This window comes from Triticum aestivum, chromosome 3A (assembly GCF_018294505.1).
Source record: "Triticum aestivum cultivar Chinese Spring chromosome 3A, IWGSC CS RefSeq v2.1, whole genome shotgun sequence".
Taxonomy (NCBI): Eukaryota; Viridiplantae; Streptophyta; class Magnoliopsida; order Poales; family Poaceae; genus Triticum; species Triticum aestivum.
In genome coordinates this window covers 297,570,753-297,594,985 of record NC_057800.1, presented here as the reverse complement: position 1 = coordinate 297,594,985, position 24,233 = coordinate 297,570,753, and positions in this window count along the sequence as shown.

The window sequence follows — 24,233 nt, the reverse complement described above, 5'->3', positions numbered from 1 at the left end:
ACATTGAGAATCTTGATTTTTAAATTCTAGTACATCCAAAATTTATTTGAAGTTCATGAAACTTATCGTGTTGTCATATGGACACCAATGCAAAGTGGCATTGTACTTTTTTGGTCCAATTTGAGACCAGTTTTAATGTGATCTTTATCTAATTACAGACGGGAGATTATTAATAATTGGGAACCAATATCCCAAATGGATTATTTATTCGAACCGTGAGCATTTGACCAACAATGGACATGTCCCATGCTTTGGTTAAGCAATAAAGCGGCATCATTAATCATCCAAATAGAAAAACTATATATGTGCCACCGCGCGACCCGTGTGGCGTGCGAGCAGGCGTGAGTTCACAGGACGCGTCTGCCATGCAGGCGGACGGGGAGGCGTGCGTGCAGGTGTGTGAATTGACGGAGGCATGCTCGCTGTGGAGTGTCATCGGGAGGCGTGCATGTAGTTGTGTGAAACTTTGGTAGGCATGCCAGTAGTCTGGTGCGCAGGCTCATCAGGAGACGGGCCATTGGGATGACCGCCGCCAGCCTCTCTCCCACAAGTCCCACTACTCCATATTAATGGTGCGCCCGAGCGGCCGCACGCCCATCCTCACTACGAACACACAATCTTCTCTCTCTCCGCTTGCATCCTCGACACTGCTCTCAGTCCTCAAAGCCGTCAGTGTATGAGGATGCAGCCGAAGAGCCTCATCGAAGGGAGTGGCGGCACCGGGTCTTCTAAAGCACTAGAGCACGACGTGGAGATGGAGACAGAGGTTGCCTTCACCGTCGGCGAGTTATCTCTGCACCCTGACGTCGTAGATGGCGTCGAGCTTCCACAGCAAGAGGTGGAGTTCCACACCAAGTCCGACGACCACTCCGGCGACGACTCCGACGACCACTCCGGTGACGACTCCGACGACGACGGACTGCTGGCTAGTCATCTATACCCATTTATGTGTTAAATAGATCATAGGGTTTCTCTGGTTACTCCTGCCTCCCCCTTTTTGGAATAGAAATCCTATGGTAATGTTCTCCCAATCCATGAAATCTGAGTAAGTTTCGTTAGATCCTTGTAGTGTATTGATTGTTTGAATGGTACATGTGATAAGTGATTAGTTGTTTCATCTGTGCAAATGATTTCTGCTAGTAATCCGGCTAGGGTTAGTGTTCGTGCAAATAATTCCTAGACAGGGGTTGACATTTGATTTTCAATGACCTACATATGTTTGTGCCATTATTTTCTTCAAGATTTGTCTGTACATAGACGACTACGCTTAAAATTCAAACCATAATCTCTGGATATGTATAAATAAATAGCCATAAATTCCTAATCCTACTTCATGGCATGTAATCATTGATTTGTTGCCAAATTTGTTTTACTATTTTTATAGGTGTTGTCTGAGGATATGGACAGCGAGGATGAACATGTCCAGAGGAGGTACATCATGCAAATCCTGAGGGAGCTTTATGCGGGATTGCATAACAGGCGCATTAGGACCTGGAACATCGGCTATGGATGCCCATTTTGCAACCATAAGCTTCATGATGCATATCTAAGTGTTGTGGCGCATGCTAGAGGATGGGTCATTGGCTCCTTCAAGCAGAAGTATTCTCGCACGGTGGCGCACGGCGCACACGCCGAGTACCTAGAGAAGCTTCAGGATCGTGTCGGCCTGTGAGATGAGATGTGGGATGGATGGAACTATATATCTATGCTTGAGTATGCTTAATACTTTGAACTATGTACTACTTATGGTTGAACTATGCTTATCTACGTGTATGCTTATTATCTATGTCTGAGTATGTTAAATATTTCGCCAAATTTTGGTAAAAATTACAACGGGGGACCAATAAACCAGGATGGAGGTAGTACGTCAATCACGCACGGTTCCCAAAGTTGGAACCGTGTGCAATGAATTTCATTTTGCCTGATGCATCAATCACACACGATTCGCTCAAGCAAACCATCGCCCCCAAAATTCTTTGTGGGACAGAAAACCCTCACCACCCAATTCAAAAAAGAAAAAGAAAACCCTCACCATCCCCATGTCATAAAAACCATCACCCCGCCCGCCACCCCCCGAGCCCCTCCGGTACATTCCCCATTCACACCTACACAAGCTCCTCCGCGTCTATGCCATGGCACCACCTATCGCGGCGGTAAACACTTAGCTCGACGCCTATCGCCGCCGCCAGGCTGCTGGCAAAGCCCACCGCATTTTGCCACTTCCGCTTGCTGCCTCCTATCGCCATCAACTTTCTCGATGCTGCTCGCGGTCGACCAAGCTCCGGTTGGGTTGGGAATCTGTTGTACTGATGGTTCTTTCTCATGGATGACAAGGTTACTAGTTTAACGAGATATTACCTCATCTCTTATCCCAATCCATCTGCCTCCTTTAATCACCCGGCGGAAATCGCCATGAATTCATTTTTATTCGATTTGATTTGAGGGTTTTCTTTCATTCATAGAATGTACAGTGCGCCGACACTTCAGGACTTTGCGACCACTACCAAAGTTTCCATCTCTCCGTACTAGATAACTTGAACACTGAAACGTCTCCAATGTATCTATAATTTTTGATTGTTCCATTCTATTATATTATCAACCTTGGATGTTTTAAATGCATTTATATGCTATTTTATATGATTTTTGGGACTAACCTATTAACCCAGAGCCCAGTGCCAGTTTCTGTTTTCTCCTTGTTTTGGAATATCGCAGAAAAGGAAAATCAAACGAAGTCCAATTGACCAGAAACTTCACAGAACTTATTTTTGGATCAAAAGAAGCCCAGAAGACTTGGAGTCCACGCAAGGGAAGCTTCGAGGAGGCCACGAGGTAGGGGGGCGCTCCCACCCCCCCCCTAGGCGCGCCCTCCACCCTCGTGGGCTCCTCATGGCTCCCTTGACGTACTTCTTCCGCCTATATATCTCCATATACCCTAAAAACATCCAGGAGCACAATAGATCGGGAGTTCCGCTGCCAGAAGCCTCCGTAGCTACCGAAAGCCAATCTAGACCCGTTCCGGCACCCTGCCGAGGGGGCAATCCTTCTCCGATGGCCACCTTCATCATCCCGGTGTTCTCCATGATGAGGAGGGAGTATTTCTCCCTCGGGGCTGAGGGTATGTACCAGTAGCTATGTGGTGGATCTCTCTCTCTCTTGTGTTCTTGAGGTGATCCGATCTTGATGTATCGCGAGCTTTGCTATCATATTTGGATCCTATGATGTTTCTTCCCCCCTCTACTCTCTTTTAATGGATTGAGTTTCCCCTTTGAGGTTATCTTATCCGATTGAGTCTTTAAAAATTTGAGAACACTTGATGTATGTCTTGCCGTGCGTATCTGTGGTGACAATGGGATACCACGTGATTCACCTGATGTATGTTTTGGTGATCAACTTGCGGGTTCCGCCCATGAACCTATACATAGGGGTTGGCACACGTTTTCGTCGTGATTCTCTGGTAGGAACTTTGGGACACTCTTTGAGGTTCTATGTGTTGGTTGAATAGATGAATCTGAGATTGTGTGATGCATATCGTATAATCATACCCACGGATAATTGAGGTGACATTGGAGTATCTAGGTGACATTAGGGTTTTGGTTGATTTGTGTCTTAAGGTGTTATTCTAGTACGAACTCTAGGGCTGTTTGTGACACTATAGGAATAGCCCAATGGATTGATTGGAAAGAATAACTTTGAGATGGTTTCGTACCCTACAATAATCTCTTCGTTCGTTCTCCGCTATTAGTGACTTTGGAGTGACTCTTTGTTGCATGTTGAGGGGTAGTTTTGTGATCCAATTATGTTATTATTGTTGAGAGGACTTGCACTAGTGAAAGTATGAACCCTAGTCGTTGTTTCAACACATTGCAATACCGTTTACGCTCACTTTTATCATTCATTACCTTGTTGTTTTCATATTTTGCAGATTACAAAAACTATTATCTACCACCCATATACCACTTGTATCACCATCTCTTCGCCAAACTAGTGCACCTATACAATTTACCATTGTATTCTGTGTGTTGGGGACACAAGATACTCTTTGTTATTTGGTTGCAGGGTTGCTTGAGAGAGACCATCTTCATACTACGCCTCCTACAGATTGATAAACCTTAGGTCATCCACTTGAGGGAAATTTGCTACTGTCCTACAAACCTCTGCACTTGGAGGCCCAACAACATCTACAAGAAGAAGGTTGTGTAGTAGACACCAAGCTCTTTTCTGGCGCCGTTGCCGGGGAGGTTAGAGCTTGAAGGTATATCTTTAGATCTTGCAATCGAATCTTTTTGTTTCTTGTTTTAACACTAGTTTAATTTATAAAAGAAAACTACAAAAAATATGGAATTGAGTTTGCCTCATACGCTTCATCTTTTTAATGTCTTTCATGAGAATAAGGATTCAAATATTTGTGCCAAAGTGTTAGAAGAATAATGCATTAAAATGTTTGGCACTAAATCTTTGTATGAAGAGCATGATTGCAATGTTGTTAGTATGAATTCCTTGAATATCCATGATGCTAATGATATGCAAAGCCACAAGCTTGGGGAAGCTATGTTTGATGAAAATGATATTTTTCGTCCCCCAAGCTTTGATGAGCAAATTTATTATGATGAAAGCATGCCTCCTATTTATGATGATTATATTGATGAAAGTCGAAGTGGAGAGGTCATGACTTTATATTGTGATGAATCCACTATTTCGGAAGAGGTTCCAATTGATTATGAGAACAAAGTTGCTATCTATGATGATTATTATGATGACTTGTATGCTATAAAGAATAATGATATCCATGAAACTTGTCATCATGATTTTAGTTTTCAATTGTATTATGCCTCACATGATAATTATTTTGTTGAGTTTACTCCCGCTATTCCGAAGGAGAAGAATCTTGCTTATGTGGAGAGTAGTAAATTTTCTATGCGTGTAGATCATCAAAAGAATGCTTTAGGTGCTGGTTATATTGCTGAATTCATTCATGATGCTACTGAAAATTAATATGAGGGAGGAATATATGCTTGTAGGAATTGCAATAATATCGAGTTTCCTCTCTATGTGCTTAAAGTTTTAAAGGTATGCTTGTTTTGCCCTCCTATGCTAGTTGATTATTGTTCCCATAACTTGTTTGCTCACAAAATCCCTATGCATAGGAAGTGGGTTAGACTTAAATGTTATAGTCATATTCTTCATGATGCTCTCTTTATGTTACAATTCTTATATTTTATGTGAGCATTGTTGAAATCATCATGCCTAGCTAGGGGCGTTAAACGATAGCGCTTGTTGGGAGGCAACCCAATTTTATTTTAGCTCCTTGATTTTTGTTCCTGTTTAGAAATAAATAATTTATCTATCATATTTTATGATTGAGTTTTTATGTTTTAATTAGTGTTTGTGCCAAGTAGAACCATTGGGAAGACTTGGGGAAAGTCTTGTTGATCTTGCTGTAAAAAACAGAAACTTTAGCGCTCACGACAATTGCTGGAATTTTTTATTGGAGAGTGCTATTTAGTTAATTATTTTTTCAGATTATTAACATATAAATTCCTCACATCCAGCAATTTATTTTATAATTTTTGGGGTTCCAGAATTTTGCATTAGTTACAGATTACTACAGACTATTCTGTTTTTGACATATTCTGTTTTCTATGTGTTGTTTGCTTATTTTGATGAATCTATGGCTAGTAAAGAGTTTATAAACAATAAGAAGTTGTAATACAGTAGGTTTAACACCAATATGAATTTAGAATGAGTTCACAACAGTACCTAAGTGGTGATTTATTTTCTTACACTAACGGAGCTTACGAGTTTTCTGTTAAGTTTTGTGTTGTGAAGTTTTCATGTTTTGGGTAAAGATTCGATGGACTATGGAATAAAGAGTGGCAAGAGCCTAAGCTTGGGGATTCACAAGGCACCCCAAGGTAATATTCAAGGACAACCAAGAGCCTAAGCTTGGGGATGCCCCGGAAGGCATCCCCTCTTTCGTCTTCGTTCATCGGTAACTTTACTTGGAGCTATATTTTTATTTACCACATGATATGTGTTTTGCTTGGAGCGTCAATTTATTTTATTTAGTTTTGCTTGATGTTTGAATAAAATACCAAGATATGAAATTCTTAAATGTTAGAGAGTCTTCCCATAGTTGCATAATTATTCGACTACTCATTGATCTTCACTTATATCTTTTGGAGTAGTTTGTTGTTGCTCTAGTGCTTCACTTATATCTTTTTAGAGCACGGTGGTGGTTTTATTTTGAAGAAATAGATGAACTCTCGTTCTTCACTTATATTATTTTGAGAGTCCTAAAAATCATGGTAATTTGCTTTGGTTATGAATTTAGTCCTAATATGATGGGCATCCACGAGGGATATAATAAAAACTTCCATATAGAGTGCATTGAATACTATGAGAAGTTTGATACTTGATGATTGTTTTGAGATATGGAGATGGTGATATTAGAGTCATTCTAGTTGAGTAGTTGTGGATTTGAGAGATACTTGTGTTGAAGTTGTGATTCCTGTAGCATGCACGTATGGTGAACCGTTATGTGATGAAGTCGGGGCATGATTTATTTATTGACTGTCTTCCTTATGAGTGGCAGTCGGGGACGAACGATGGTCTTTTCCTACCAATCTATCCCCCAAGGAGCATGCTCGTAGTACTTTGTTTCGATAACTAATAATTTTTTGCAATAAGTATGTGAGTTCTTTATGACTAATGTTGAGTCCATAGATTATACGCACTCTCACCCTTCCACCATTGCTAGCCTCTCTAGTACCGCGCACCTTTCGCCGGTGCCATAAACCCACCATTTATCTTCCTCAAAATAGCCACCATACCTACCTATTATGGCATTTCCATAGCCATTCCAAGATATATTGCCATGAAGATTTCCACCATTCCGTTTATTATGACACGCTTCATCATTGTCATAATGCTTTGCATGATCATGTAGTTGACATCATATTTGTGGCAAGGCCACCGTTCATAATTCTTTCATACATGTCACTCATGAGTCATTGCACATACCGGTACACCGCCGGAGGCATTCATATAGAGTCATATCTTGTTCTAAGTATCGAGTTGTAATTCTTGAGTTGTAAGTAAATAAAAGTGTGATGATCATCATTATTAGAGCATTGTCCTAGTGAGGAAAGGATGATGGAGACTATGATTCCATCATAAGTCGGGATGAGACTCCGGACGAAAATAAATAAATAAAAGAGGCCAAAGAAGCCCAAATAAAAAAAGAGGCCATAAAAAAAGAGAAAAGGCCAAAAAATGAGAGAAAAAGAGAGAAGGGACAATGCTACTATCCTTTTACCACACTTGTGCTTCAAAGTAGCACCATGATCTTCATGATAGAGAGTCTCCTATGTTGTCACTTTCATATACTAGTGGGAATTTTTCATTACAGAACTTGGCTTCTATATTCCAATTATTGGCTTCCTCCAAATGCCTTAGGTCTTCGTGAGCAAGCAAGTTGGATGCACACCCACTAGTTTCTTTTGTTGAGCTTTCATACACTTATAGCTCTAGTGCATCCATTGCCTGGAAATCCCTACTCACTCACATTGATATCTATTGATGGGCATCTCCATAGCCCATTCATATGCCTAGTTGATGTGAGACTATCTTCTCCTTTTTGTCTTCTCCACAGCCACCATTCTACTCCACCTATAGTGCTATGTCCATGGCTCAAGCTCATGTATTGCGTGAAGATTGAAAAAGGTTGAGAACATCAAAAGTATGAAACAATTGCTTGGCTTGTCATCGGGGTTGTGCTTGATTTAAATATTTTGTGTGGTGAAGATGGAGCATAGCCAGACTATATGATTTTGTAGGGATAGCTTTCTTTGGCCATGTTATTTTGAGAAGACATGATTACTTTATTAGTATGCTTGAAGTATTATTATTTTTATGTCAATACTAAACTTTTGTCTTGAATCTGATGGATTTGAAATATTCTTGCCACAATAAAGAAGAATTACTTTGAGAAATATGTTAGGTAGCATTCCACATAAAAATTCTGTTTTATCATTTACCTACTCTCGGACGAGCAGGAATTAAGCTTGGGGATGCTGCTACGTCTCCAACGTACCTATAATTTTTGATTGTTCCATGCTGTTATATTATCAACCTTGGATGTTTTATATGCATTTATATGCTATTTTATATGATTTTTGGGACTAACATATTAACCCAGAGCCCAGTGCCAGTTTCTGTTTTTTCCTTGTTTTAGAATATCGCAGAAAAGGAAATCAAACGGAGTCCCATTGACCTGAAACTTCACGGAACTTATTTTTGGATCAGAAGAAGCCCAAAAGACTTGGAGTCTATGTGTTGGTTGAATAGATGAATCTAAGATTGTGTGATGCATATCATATAATCATACCCACGGATACTTGAGGTGACATTGGAGTATCTAGGTGACATTAGGGTTTTGGTTGATCTGTGTCTTAAGGTGTTATTCTAGTACGAACTCTAGGGCTGTTTGTGACACCTATAGGAATAGCCCAACGGATTGATTGGAAATAATAACATTGAGGTGGTTTCGTACCCTACCATAATCTCTTCGTTCGTTCTCCGCTATTAGTGACTTTGGAGTGACTCTTTGTTGCATGTTAAGGGATAGTTATGTGATCCAATTATGTTATTATTGTTAAGAGCACTTGCACTAGTGAAAGTATGAACCCTATGCCTTGTTTCAACAAATTGCAATACCGTTTACGCTCACTTTTATCATTCGTTACCTTGCTGTTTTTATATTTTCAGATTACAAAAACTATTATCTACCATCCATATACCACTTGTATCACCATCTCTTCGCCGAACTAGTGCACCTATACAATTTACCATTGTATTGGGTGTGTTGGGGACACAAGAGACTCTTTGTTATTTGGTTGCAGGGTTGCTTGAGAGAGACCATCTTCATCCTATGCCTCCTATGGATTGATAAACCTTAGGTCATCCACTTGAGGGAAATTTTCTATTGTCCTACAAACATCTGCACTTGGAGGCCCAACAACGTCTACAAGAAGAAGGTTGTGTAGTAGACACCAAGAATGCGCGCGGTATGTTCAATCTCACCCTAAATCGGTTGGCATGGCCTACTTTCCTGAACATATTCTAAATATTGCTACCATTTGGATAAAAGGTGCCACATGCACCATATACGTCAAAGGGGATTTTCCCCCTCTTCTTTCTATATTAGAGAAATTAATGATGTATTGTTCTTTTGATTACTCTCATTTTTCCATGACATCATGTTTACCCAATTTGTTTAATTATAGATTTTTGTCCTTCGATTTCAACTGATGTACAGTTCTTTCAATTTGGGCCCATATTTGCATGTTACCATATTTTTTTGACAATCCTACCATTTTCTGAAGAACATCCCTCGCTATGCAACAGATTATGTAGTGCACAATTTTTCCCTTTACATACATCAAGGCTCCACGGATGTCATACTTCACACAAACCATGGATTTACAATCATTGCTATTGTTAGACTTGATGAACGTGGTGACTCCTGTTTTGGCACTGGCTTTTGGAATGAAATTGCAAAGTTTTATGTACTGAAAGCTGGCACTCAAATTGCACTGCACATAAAAGGGCCTGGTCATGAGATATATGCTAAGTTCCCCGACAAAATCATCCGTCTAGACTTTGTTCGAAGTAAGTTTTCTTTTCAACTATCTGCATATGTTGAACTACCCCAGAATGTCAAATGAATTGTGTAATATTTAAGCAACCAATTGTTATTCCCTTTTCTTACTATATGCCTACCTAATAACTTCTAGTTACCAATACACTTTTCTATTGGAATGTTTTAACTAAATATTCCATGTACTCCCATTTCTATCAGAAAGCGCCGCTAACAAGGAGACTCCGGAGGTGGAGTACGGGGCTGCCAACAAGAGGAGGCGGGGCGAGCTAGAACCGCAAGCGACTCCAGCAGGCCTAGACTTAATCAGCAGCCTCCCCAATGATATGTTGAGAGTCATCATCTCCCTCCTCCCAATCAAATATGGGGCGTGTACAACCCTCCTTTCCCGGCGGTGGCGCCCCCTATGGAACTCCAGCTCTCCCTACCTCATCGACACCCACGAGCTCTGCAATGGCTATCGCAAAATCTTGGATGCGTTCTTGAAGATCCTCGGCAGTCACCTTGGCCCAACGAAAGACCTTAGAATGGGCAAGTTCTATTCCAACGGCAAGGACCGAGCCAAGCTTGACGACTAGTTCCGATCCCCCGCCCTAGATCAGCTCGAGGATCTCACTTTTGATGATGGGCATATGCGGTCCCTTCCAACGTCCACACTTCACCTCACGCCCACGCTGCGTGTCGCCAAATTCAGGAACTACCATTTCCCACCCCTTAATGACGCGCCCGCTCTTATTCTACCATGACTGAAGCACCTCGAGCTTATCGCCGTCTGCCTCTCAAAGGGTGACATGTGGCGCCTGCTCCATGGTAGTACTGCACTCGAGTACCTTCGTCTTCAGGAGATCAATTGGCTGAGTACCTTCCACATCACCCCCATGACTCTCTGGACTATTTATGTGTGTTGCTGGTGCGGCAGGAAGACATCACCAGATTTGTACAACAGTATGGTCATCCAGGACACACCTGCACCTGAGCGATTACTTGTAGTTGATCAAGAAGGTCCAACAAGAATCAATGTCATTCCTGCGCCGAAGTTGACAGTGGTGGGCTACTCCTTTGACAAATGGTTGGAACTTGCTATTGGATCCACACCCGTTCAGGTACAACAGCCGCCTTCTAACTCTCCTTCCACAAAGTAACATTAGATACTAATTTTGAAGGTGTTTCTTCACCTGTCATTCAGAAAATGATTCCGACAAGCTTGACCCCGAAACTGCGCACAGTGAAGGTCTTGGCAGTAGAATCTATCGGGCCTGACCTGGAGCAAGTTATCAGTTTCCTAAGATGCTTTTCGTGCCTGGAGAAGCTATATATCGAGGTGATGTTCCTTTACTGTTAAATGTTAACCATAAGGGAGTTCAATTTGTGACACCTTTTTCCAAGTACTACGATTTTTGAAGGTTCTTTTGGACAATTTCAGTACATACATGCCCCCCCATATTCGTTGCTTGATCCATATGGTTACAATGAATAAGCATTTCTCCTTTGGACTCATCTGTAGTAGTTTTCTTAGGGAACTTTTCATCCACTCCAACCTCTTGTGAACAAGGCTACATTTTTCTAGAATGTAATCAAATGCCCATGTTAATCATGTTAGATCGAAGATGGCATGTTACTGCATTTGACAAATCCTGCAAACCAAATAGCTAGGCCTATAGGAATGTTCAAAACTGCATGTAGGAACTAACACGTTTTCTTCTTTTGCAGATAAGATTAGGCCCAATGGTGGATAATTTGATACAATATAACAATCACATCGAATGCCTAGATCGTCATCTCTCAGAAATTACATTGAACTCCTACCGAGGGACCTTACCGGAGATTATATTCGCCAAGTTCTTTGTTCTCAGAGCAAGGGTGCTAAAGGAAATGAGGTTTGCCCTACATTTATTTCGCAAACATGAATGGTTTGTTGATTAGCGCCGGCACCTGTGGGCAGAATGCAGTAGGCTCCAAAAATGCTAAATTTCATTTGGAACTTCAGATGATAGAGTAATCGGAAGTCATCGTGTCAACCCCATACATGCGTTCTCAGTGGCTGACCCCTTTGCAAAAATTGTGACATTTCGAAGCCAGACTTAGAAGCGGTGATATTAGTTTGAACCTCTCTGATATCCATATTCAGCGGATTAGCGCGAGCATTTTCAGCTGATGAGCTGAATTTCATTTCTAATATCAGTTTGAACCTTGTAATATTCGAATTTGAGCCATATAACTCTGGAATTTGAACCTTGCAACATTTCAAGCTTCTGTGGTACAATCGTTGAAATGGCATCGTATGAGACTCGTATGTTGCTAGCACTATTTTAACCTTAATAAGAAATGGTCTTAGATTTTATTAACCATTCTCGAATCAGCTTACCTTGTCGATCTCATAGCACATGATCTGTATAGCTATCTCGACTGCGATCTTCGACACTATTTCACACAGTTGGTTTCTTCCACCGTGTGCCCTATAGAGCGCAGAATTAATTATCGCACTCGAGTGTCCATCATCACCCTTCTGTGTAACTTTGACCTCATCACCCAAGGGTAAACTTATGACCGTAGTCATCCACACACTTCTTTTTTACAAAGCTTTTTGCCAATAAACGCCCACGATTTGTCCCACTTCTAGCCGACGCATGGCCAAACTAGCCGAGTGGGAAGCTTGCACGGTAAATAGCACGGTAGCGCGGGAACAGGCTCAACGATGATACATTTGGCACCTCTTCGAGCCCATGTGTGTGGTGCGGTGTTGTCAAGCATGCACTGGAATCCTCCGCTATGAACGTCGTGACAAGACGTGACGATTATAGGCCGGCTGACCCCCATTTATTACAGCGGCCATTTAACCTACCCTTGTCTCTCTTCAACCTTTCAATCATACCCCACCATTGCAAGAAGCACACCCACCACGAGAAAATCTTAGATGGTATCCTGCGCGGCTCCAATGGCGCTCCGAGCGGCTGCCGGCGACGAGCAGCAGTTCACCATGCGTGTCATGGTGGACACCCACAGCAGGTTCATGGACCTCTCGGTGGTGTACACCAACGACCCTGTCTGAGTGGAGCACTCCATCCACATCATGGAGCTATTGCTTGCCGCAGAGATGTACAAGGTGGTCGGGTTGGACCTTGAGTACCCCCGCGCTCGTGCCGAGTCTCGTCCCAAGGTCGCCGTCGCCCAGATGTGCATGCGCCACCATGTCCTCGTCTACAACTACTACCTAGCCACAAGGCCTTGCGAGCGTTTCGCCAGGTTTGTGAACAACCCCCACTACATGTTCGCTATGGTGGACATCATCAATGATGTAAAGGTGCTCGAGAATTCAGGCATCACCTGCCAGAATCTTGTCGACATCCAGGGCCAATACAAGATCTGGGGCCGCAAGGAGCAGGAGAAGGGCTCACTGGTTCACCTCGCCGAGGCCATCATGGACCCCTACTACAGAGACAAGAAGGATTCGTGCAACAGGGACAAGCGAGCCTGGCACCCGACCTGGATGGAGAAACTCGACAAAGCTCACGTCGTGTACACGGCCAAGGAGGCGTACACGAGCTACGACATGTACAGGCGGATCGTTGACACAAGGAAGTGTCTCCTTCCCCAAAACGGCCAGGGATCCAGTCGGAAGCAGATCAATGACAAGCGTCGTCGCAATAATAAGTAGATGATTAGATCCTCATTTCTCCTGCTTTAGTATGCATGTAATTGCCTTCTTTGGTGTGTGGAAATTTTATGTGTGTAGTCACTTGTGTAATTGTATGCTTAATTTGGTTATGCAATGCTATCATTTTAAGTATATATGTTGATGCTCTGTAGACAGAGCGTACATGTTGTGCAGACAAAGAAAATCACATCGCACACGGACTAAACAATGGAACCCGTTGGTGATGTTTTCATTAATCACTCACAATTGTATACTAGCAATCGTTTGCTGACAACACACATGGCTTGTTAGTAGTAATCGTCTGTGTTGTTATCAGTCTTTGCACACGTTTCCGATTACAGCCCTGTTTGCCTCGTATCACACACATCTTGTTCATTTGAACTGTTTCTGTTCTCATGTCTCAACGCAAACAGTTTATCCGAGTGAGCCGCATGCCGTATATCGCACACATCTTTCATCTGGCTGACCATTTCTTTTGTGTTGCCTAATCGCAAACAGTTCATCCAAGTGAACCATATGTTGTACATCACACACACCTTCATCTGGCTGCCCATTTCTTTTGTTCCTCCTCATCACAAACGGTTAACTGAACTGAACCATATGCCCTGCATCACACACGCAACTAAAATCTGAACCGTGTTTGATGCATCCTCCATCGCAAACGTTTTGCACCTTTTTTGACGGTTTTTTACACCACCCTTCGCGATTATGGCATCGCACACAGTTTCGTCGAAGGGTCTCTAATCATAGTGTCGCATTAGCAGTATCCTGCAATAGTGTCGTAAGAGTCAGCTCTCAATTCTTCCATTTCACAAAGTTGAAGTATTCTATATTTTACTGCGGCATCAAGGCCCAAGTTGAGTTTCCTTAGTGCCCATTGTACTTTGTGTTCAAGTTCAACTAGTAGATGGCATGCTTTTCCATATATTAACTTGAATGGCGACATTCCAATTGGTGTTTTATATGCTTTCCTATATGCCTACAATGTTTCTAGTAATTTCAGTACCCAGTTAGACCTTGACTTTGATACTACCTTCTCGAGGATACCCTTTATTTATCTATTAGATAGCTCCACTTGTCTATTTGCTTGTGGGTGATATGGAGTTGTAATTATGTGGTTATGACCTCCATATTTTGCTAAGAGAGATTCTAGTAGGGAGTTGTTAAATGCTTTCCTCGATCACTGATAACAATCCGTGGCACACCAAATCTTAGAAAGATAACTTGCTTGAAAAAATACCAAACTGACTTGGAATCAGCATTGATGGTTGGTATAGCCTCAACCCATTTTGACACATAGTCCACTAGCACCAATATGTACTTGTATCACCACAAGCTATGAATCTCCTAGAATTCCCCATACATCAAAGAGCTCTACTTCAAGAATTCCTTTTTGAGTCATCTCTTTCCTTTTTGAAATCTTTCTAGTTCTTTGACAAGGATCACAAGCTTCAATATAGGAATGCACATCCTTGAATAAGGTTGGCCTCCAGCAATCGGCTTTGGTAATCCTTGTTGAGTTGTCTCACCACAAGCTATGAATCTCCTCGAATGATCAGCTTCTTAATTCACAATTTTGCAGCAATCCAGAGCCCGGCAAGGAGCACTTCATACTCTGTTGTATTGTTGGTTGCCTCTTCACATGCAAAATACATCTGGACGACGTACTTCAAGTGCTCCTCGAAGGGGGCAACAAGAAGCACGCCAGCTTCGGCATCTTGTTGGAAAGCTTTTCCAACCAAGGCTCTTTATCCAATATGGGAGCCACACACACCTTTGTGTATTTCTGCCAACAGTTCATGCCCCTCCTCCTGGCAAATGCACTTTAACTTCACACCATTGGGCCTTCTTATGTACAATGTGTCATCGACAAACTGATACATACTGGCCCTCCGGGCTAATCTTTCGGCTTCTTCTTGCTCTTCGGGAGGTTCTCCTTTTTGGAGGTAGTGGACTATGTGCCGTGTCCAAGTTGGAGCTTCAGGCTCGGCAACAAGGACAAACAGAACCTCCTCGTTCATGGGAGCGCATATTTCGATTGCAAGAACTTGTTGTTCGGCGGGAGGGTGCTGCTCACCAGGTGAAGTATAGTTATTCCCGGCACCCTCTACCGGGGGTTTCGGGAAGCCTTGCCGGGAGATGCTTGCCGGAGTCCAATTTCCTCCTTTTTTGGCCATAATAGTTGGGGACACTGAGGGTTGAGTCGGGTGAAGAACAAAAGTTACTGGTTCCACATGAAGCTTTTGTGTAGCACACTTTGAAAGATGGTCAGCATTGCTGTTTTTCGCATGCGACACATGCTCTATTTGCAATCCATCAAAATGCTCCTCCAACTTCCTCACTTCCTCTACATGTGCCTCCATCAATGGGCTCTGGTAATCCTTGTTTACTTGTCTCACTACAATCTATGAATCTCCATGAATGATCAACTTCTTGATTCCCAATTCCATTGCAATCCTGAGCCCGGTAAGGAGCCCTTCTGTTCGGGTACACAAACAGGGGTGTATGTTTCCCCCTGACTTGTGCACGGACAACAAACCACCGGCCCGGTAAGATTGCAACAACCAAGACCAGACCAAGTACAAGTGATCAACCCTTTGAAGAATTAGAGTGCGGATGAAGAAGACCAAGTCAAGCCAAAGGAGCAAGATACCACTAAGGGAAAACCTCCCTTGCTGGGCAGGCGAGCCCGGTAAGGTAGAGGTTACCCCAGAAACAAACCTCAAGACCGCCCCAGCAAGCCTGCGGGACCTTACGAAGGCAAACTACCCCACCAAGGCTCCATCGCACCACCTCACACCAACACAAGTCATCGATCAGTGCGGTGTCAAGCCTTGAAGTGACTAAGTGGACGTTTTTTGCCACCTGGCAGCCACTTCCTACGGAAATCACCTCCAAATGAGACCCGTCCAGAGACGTGTCATGCAGGCAGGAGAGAAGGTGGCCGAACAACCCGGCAAGGCTTGTCAGGTAGGCCATGATGTGACTCTAAGCGGCGCATTTAATGCGCTCTGCCCTGTCAGCAGAGTTAGGTATGATAGCACTGTTGCTCTCTAGTCAATGCACAATGACTGATTTGCCATTGTGGTGACCGCTTGATCTATAAAAGCAGGCCTGTGGCAACCATAGAAAAGGATTCGGACCCTTGTACACTCGTACGCGCGTAGCCGTTCTCGCCCCGAGGCAACCACCTATGTTGCCACAATCCACCATCAATCCACCAAAGCAGGAGTAGGGTTTTTACGCCTCGCGGCGGCCCTAACCTGGGTAAAATTACCCATGGGATCTATGCCGTACTGCGTGGCGTTCTCTGCTCTTTGTGCAATGTGCTCATCCTCCTTGCCGAACCACAAGGGTCTCATGGACCCAAATGTGGCTATGGTTTCCCATGACATCTTTGACATGCCAGGTAGGGCGCGGGTGCTTGCGTGAACACGAGAAGCGTACACAACACATCATCTTCATCGTCAATTTCTTCATTGATGGCTTCATCATTTGTGATGCCCAAAGCGAGGAATGATGGGAACAAAGAGGGGAGTGATGTCGCATCCCCCACGCCCTGTTCAATCTCCATCGCCTCTCTCCACCACAGCTGTTGTGGCGGAGAGAATCAGTAATGACAGCTGCGAGCGAACTCCTGTGGTTCAGGCAGCATGATCGCCATGCCAGTCCCATCCCAGGGAAAGGATCTAAGTGTAGAGGTACAAGGTTTCTCTTTCCGCTGCTCCCACTTATCGACAATCGAGCCACTCTGGGTTTTAGCATCATCAATGTCGATGAGTACCACGCAAAACTTGGTTCAACATTTACCCTGCTTAGGGAAGTCCTGAGTGGAGCGCTGGTGCGAATCCATTGATCGACGCCCCGATAAGTGCACTCCGGCAAGGCCGTCTGCATTAGCGTGACTTTTATGCCAGCTGACACCAGATTGTTTGAGAAGTATGGAGGGGAGGAGAGAGAAATCGATCGTACATTGCACCGCGTCCTGCCGACCGCATGATACATATGGTTTCTTATCGGCCTCTGTCGGGAACCAGAGAGCTATGCTCACGGCATCCATCCTTCCCGAGGCATGCACGCATGGCAAGCACTCGCAGGTAAAGGGAGTAGGAGGGAGCAAGGACAAAAGCTAAGTACATACAGTCATTACTCCTTTATGAAGTTAAGATTTAGCATTCGTTTATCCCTTGGGAATCAAAGTGTTCATATGAGGAAATCCTTCGTGTGATGGCACCTTGCTAGTTTTTCTGTCTGCACCCTCGTTTTGTCCTGAGGTTGCTCACAAAATGGGTGGCTGTGTCGAAAACTACCAAGGAAAAACCTGTCGGGACATATCCACGCCAAGATGAATGCTAAGGGCCTGCCCCGTATGACAATCATGACAAATGTGATACCGCTAGGCAACCAAAACAAGCATAGCGGCTATTCATACGAACACTGACGGGTGAACTATAGAGGAATAAACACGCAACTAAGATTAAGCAAAAACATCAGTTCCACGCAAGCACAAATAAAATGGTGTATAAACATAGAACATGCATCATGTTTGGTTACATGTCAGCGCGATGAAAAGAATAGTTCAGTGCCGGGCCTGGTGACCATGTGGAGCCGACGGGACGGAAAGGACCTTCGCATCAAGGGGGTAGATTTCTCCTCGGCAGCAGGAACGTCTGCACCCTTCGGCGACTTCTTGAAGCCATCGGCAAGGTTGAGGTCCGGGTGGTAGCAGGCGATGTTGCTCAAAACCATGAAGAGGGCATCGCGGGCAAGATTTCCGGATTCAATCGCAAAGCGGCCGGCCTTTCCCTCTTCATGTGCCTTCAGCTTATCGATCAGCTTGTTGAAGAAGACCCCTAGCTAGATGCTAGGGACCTCTTGCCTGCTAGCAGAAAAGACTGGCCCCTCCATGTCCATCGCTGCAACCTGAGCAGTGAGACGCTCGACGATGTCGATCAGGCTCTTGATCCAAAGGTTGACCTGCTCGGAGTGATTCACGAGCTTCTTCTCTACACCCTTCCAAATATGTCATGCTGTATCCAGGTCTTTCGTCAGCTACAGCTTACGGGCCCCGCTGGACTCTACCGAGCTCTCCAAGTTTCCAATCCTAGCCTTCAGATCTTCAATGGTGTTGTTGGCAGTCCCGAGGTCTTCACTCTTGGAGGAGAGCTGCAAATGTGTGTCCTTCAGAAGGACCTCCGCTTTCTGCGCATCCTCCTTGAGGGCCGTGACCTCCTTGACGCTCCTGGCAAGCTCTTCAGTTAGTTTGGCCACCTGTTGTTCAAAGGCAGCCTTGGCGGAGGATGCAGCGGCAAGCTCATAAGCAAGTTTATTTAGCTGAGTAGCAGGATCAGCAACAAGGACATCAAGAGCGGCCTTGTTCTAGTCCTCTAACTCCTTGGTGCTGCTGCTGCATGAGGGCTTCTAGATCGTCATCCTTGGCATGGAGGGTGGCTTCAAGCTTTTCTTCCCGGGAATAGATGCCCTGCTCTCTAGCGTCCAGAAGCGCCTTGCGCCCAGCCATGCGAGCCTCCCGGGCAACGACATCCTCCCTCGCCATCAAGATTGTCTCCTGCTGCCTCATTAGGACCAGGAACTGCTTGTCGTACCAGTCACACAACTTGTTTCCTTTGTCCTTTAGCTACTGGTCCACCTTTGTGGCACCCCGATCCAAATGGAGAAGGGGGCCTTCGCACGTCAGCCCAGGTCAACACCTGATGCACGACAAGTCCATAATACAGCATTCCATGTACAAGAATATTCATTAAATACATGTATAGAAGATTACATCATTGATGAATACAATTATCTGGCATAGCCCTAAGGCTATTTAAATGGCAGCAGAAATCTATTTAAATGGCAGCGGAAGTCTTGGTTTGGCAGCACAACAACTCTGGCTGGGCTCCACAACTCACAGGACTGGCAAGGTTACGGCCTAGCGCGACCAACCAAACTATCCAGGTAGGACCTATAAGCTGGCATGAGACACGAGGTCAGTACATTGAATGTACTTGCAAGACAACCAAATACATAGCATCCAAACCAGAAGAAGACAAAGCAAGAACCAAGCGCATGCAACAACCTATCTCATATCAATTACTAAACATGGCATGATAACGATCAATTAAGCCTGAACAACATTATAGCATCTACTAACATGGTAATCACATGGCATATCAAAACATGCTTCTAACATGGCAATAGAAAAACATAGAATATCGTCATGGCATAATCAATCCAAGCATGGCATCATGAAACTATGCTGAAAATAAACTACCGCTCATATCCAATGCAGACATAGCATGTTAACTTTATGCAACTATTTCCTCTTCTGCCATGGTTCTTTAAATGCAAACAACAACATTTTACTCATGCAATGCAACCAAACTTGTGCACTGAGTCCCTCAGACTCTCTTACCAACGGGTTGCCTCGCAACAAAACAGTGATCACTCACGGATCACAAACGGAACCACACTCGGTTCAACGGGTTACCTTGTAACCAAACGGTGATCACTCACGGATGACAAACGGAACCACACTTAGTTCAACACTCACCGAGACCTTGTCTCGTGACCATATCGAAACATCGCCATGACTTCTCATGACTATCTCATAGTACAAGTCACCATATTGCTTGTTATCACATTAATTTACTTAATTATTTCAGGTTTATCCTCTATTTCGACCAAGACCTGATAGTGTGACCTACTATGAACTGTGTTGCTATCGATAGACTTTATAAACACTCGGCATAGGTAGAGCACTCTACCCACACCACAGAACCCATGGCCTCGCACTCCCATTCGGGTGGACCAACGGCGTTCCAATAAAACCGACCTACTGCCATGACACTCTCCCAGCCACTCCGACTCCCCACTGGGCGAAGTCCTGGGTGGCCCTGCGTCTACCAAAGACACCAACTACCACCGTTGTGGTAAAACGGCCACCATTGTGGCAAATAAAACATTACCACATGGGGACATGAGCTCGAATCCAAACACGGGCACACAAGGCTTATGTCCGCCTACCTGATCAGGTTAGCGCACGCCCATAACTTTCCCTCTTTGGAGGCACCGGTGAGTGGCACGACAATAGATCGCTTTAGGGCCTTCCCATAAAGGCAAAATGTCGCTGCACTGAAGAAATTCGATTTGGTGGCAATATGACGGAGGAGTTTTTTTAATATTAAGTCATATTATTATCTTCTCCATCATCATGAACATATTTAACATGACTGCCAAAATGAGCGTGCAACATACAAATGCATGGACAAAATGTCAAACTTCTCAAGTGCACAACTATAACATAAGGAACATGACATTACCAAGTAATAGCATATCAACGGTGCATTACAATCATCATAGCATTTTATAACAATGTCACGGAAAAAAGTAGAGTAGTGACACTGCATTATCAATAACAACATTCTAATTAGCATTGCAATAGATATCATGAAGCATAAGCATGCATGATAAACATAACAGAATAACTGCAGATGAAAATGATAAGGAACAACTGTAACTACCCACACACATGAGGTGCAAGCAAAGTCAACATGCAAGTTCAAGGCTCATAATAAGAGGTTGGCTTGCGTGGCAGTCGATAAATACTCCGGGAAAAGTGTGGAATGACCGCGGAAAGAGTTGCCAGGAACAATTCTCTTCCAGAAGGGGCTGTTTACAGGAAAGGGAAAAATGGGAATTTTTAGAATGTGCAAACATCAAGAAAATGGTCCCATCGAAAAGGGCTCGACAAAAAAGAAATTGAGCATTGGAATCACCTCATTCAGAGTTACGGGTAAAAAGATAAGGAAATTTAAAGCTCAGGGACTAGTCTATAAAAATACTTCTACAAACAGGTCCCTGGTAGTTTAAACAGAACATGTCTTTTCCAAGAATACGTTTTCCAGAGGGGAAAACGTATTTCCAGCCGAAGAAGAGGAAGAATACGCTTTCAATGATTGAAAGCGCACTTTCTAGGAATACGCTTTCGCATAGGGAAAGCGAATTTTGTGAAAGGCGTCTCCACTTAATCCAGTCAGCGGTCCCGCCACGTCAGCGTGGAGACAATGACAGGCAGGGCCCACAGCAACATCTCTCTCCCCCGCCTGGTCCATCTTCTCCATCGCGACGCCGAGGCAGAGGAGCGCCGCGGCTCTTGTCGGAGACTGGCGGCACGGGAGGGTCGGGCGATGCGCGCTGGAACTCCGCCACTCCATGCCGCGCCCGTAGGTAGCAGCAGGGTGGCTCGGGGCGACCTGCCGCATCGGCGCCGCGGCTCGGGGCACCCAGCCGGCGCTCGACATGGGAGAGGTGGCGCCAGTAGAGCTTCCCAACAGAACAGATGACGGCAGCGGCTTCGTGAGCTCTTGGGGATGCCACGCATGAGGAAGAAAGAGAGTGGGAGGGCTTCAACCATGGACTAGCCGAGGGGAATTTGGGCGGCGGCCTTCGGCCATTGGAGCGGATGTGGAGATCCGAGGTGAGGGAGAGAGCTGCGAGTGGTTGGGGAGGGTTGTGGACTGCGAGGGGCTCGGGAGGGCTACTTATAGCCACGGGGAGATCTCGGGAAGGAGGGGAGGAGGTGGCACACGGCATGCGACGTGTCCGTGCGCCGGCGAGGAGCGTAGTGTCAGCAGGCGCGACCAAGGTTCACGGGCAGCGGTGGGAAGGCGACGAGGAGGAAGCAGCTAAGCTGTAGCCTCATGGAGCAACGCAACACCAAGGAGGCTCAGGGAGGAAGAAGATAGAGGAGGAAGGCAATGGTGCACACGGGCGCTCATTGTCCAGTCGTTGGCACGGCTCTCTGGAGAAGAAAACAAAGGGGGCGAGCGCACTAGAGGGAAGACGACGTCGAGGGGGAACTGTAGGACATTAATGGTGAGGCCAGAGCCGGTCGGAGCAGCGCTGCCAACGAGAACAGTGCCTAGAACACCGTTTTGGGCTGGTTACACTCGTGGTCACCATGGACAAGGCGCACTCTGGTTACCCTCGTGGTCCCCAGACTTGCCTGCCTGCGGCCTACAGCGTGGCTCTGGGAGCGGGCCCATACGACCCACCTTCCCCAGCAAGGACTCAAGACCCTCGTGAGGGGCCAAGCCTCGCGAGGCGGACGACACAAGACCTCCTTAGGAGCGTCCTCACCAGGCTAGCTCACGAGGGGCAAAGAGATCAAGGCCAGGCAAACCTCGGGAGGTTCTGATTATGTGAGCCATGATGACCAAGGCGAGGTGGGCGCGAGCGCGCACAGTGTCGTTGTTTCCTCTTTGGTCCTAAGGAAGCAGGCGCAGACGCGGAGTACCGAGGCATCAAGCAAAGGTTTCCATATCGGTGCAACGAGACCAAGACCAGCAGAGCGGCAAGACGGAGGTCATCGTGGAGCCCAGGACAACGTCACCACTAGAGCCTTTGGCAGGCGAAGACTGCTTTTGTCAGGATAAGCTGTACTAGCTGTCACCTTTCAAGTTGGTCGTTGTTGGCGCCCTTCCCGCTCAATATTTGCGGAGAGGACCAGGGCCTCTACAAATAGGACTAGCCAGCATCGTAGTTGGGCATCGGGGGGCTCATCAAGAAGAGGATCGATCCGAAGACCCACAAGTTCACCGATCACAATCACACCTCTCCTCAGGCGGCTGTTCTTCCCCTTGTACTATTTATCCTCAGCCCAAGAGGCAATCCACCACCACCACACTAGAGTATGGTATTACACCACAACGGTGGCCGAACGAGTATAAATCTTATGTCGTTTGTGCTGCGAGTTTGTCGAGTTAGTCTGTGAGATATTAGTGAAGCTAGGATGAAAATCGGTAGGGGGAGATCTCCGCGTGCACCCCAGTGTCTGAACCTTGAGGGTTTTGCCGGAACCCGTAATCTAGCACTCCCCTCAGCATGTCCATCCACTGTTGTGGCTTTGCCAGCTCCGGGTTGTTCCCTTCCTGGGCCTCACTATCGCCCACCGTGTTGGTGCTCTCATCATGGTGTGGTCAACATGGTCAAGTAACAGCAACCATCGCAAGAGGGATGTAAGTGGAGAGGCTGACAGTAGGGACACACAAAAGTAAGTGCCTCCTTATTATGCGAAAATAATTATTGCTCCTGCTGACAGCTGGGACCCATCATCCGTATCTTCGCACGGAAGGATATGCCTCCTTGCTATGCGAAAAAACTATTCTTCTCGATGACAGCTAGGACCCGGTAGATTTGGTGGCTGACATGTGGGCCTACCAAGCTAACGTGTACGTAGGGCTTTGTCAACTTAATCAACAAATGATTCTAGCAGCTAGACCGTTGGTTGTTAATCCAACAACCGTGCTGCTTTTTAACCTCTGATCACTAAAAAAAATACACTTCCGTGATGATACATGTTTGTCACGGTAGGTTAGGTTTTCGGCCATGCATGTACATCCATGATGATTTTATGACAGAATCAAGATAGTCATACATGTGCTGTCGTAGAAGTGTTACATGACATTACCAAAATTATCATCACGGAAGTGTCCACTTCCATGATGATAAATCCCGCGTCATAGAAGTGCTTTCGTCAAGGGTGACCGACACGTGGCATCCACCGTAACGGGTCGCCGTTAAGCTATCGGGTTTCGGTTTGAATCCGATAACCCGTTAACAGCTGGGACCAATGAGGATTTTCCATGTGTATAATTACCATTGGCTATAGCAACCACGTGTCAACACCCGAAAAGGATAGATGTCAACCGCTCAATGGATAGGAGCCGCCTATGATACGTCGACATGTGACAAGGCCCAAAAGCGGCCCATTTAGGTTAAAAAGGCTGGCCCAGTCAAAATTAGCGGCATGGACCATTAACGGCCTACTTGCAGATGACCCATTCGCAGTTAAGGCCTGTAAAACAATTGTCAAATCGGCCCGTCAACAACTCATTCTAAACTTGTCATCATTGCGGC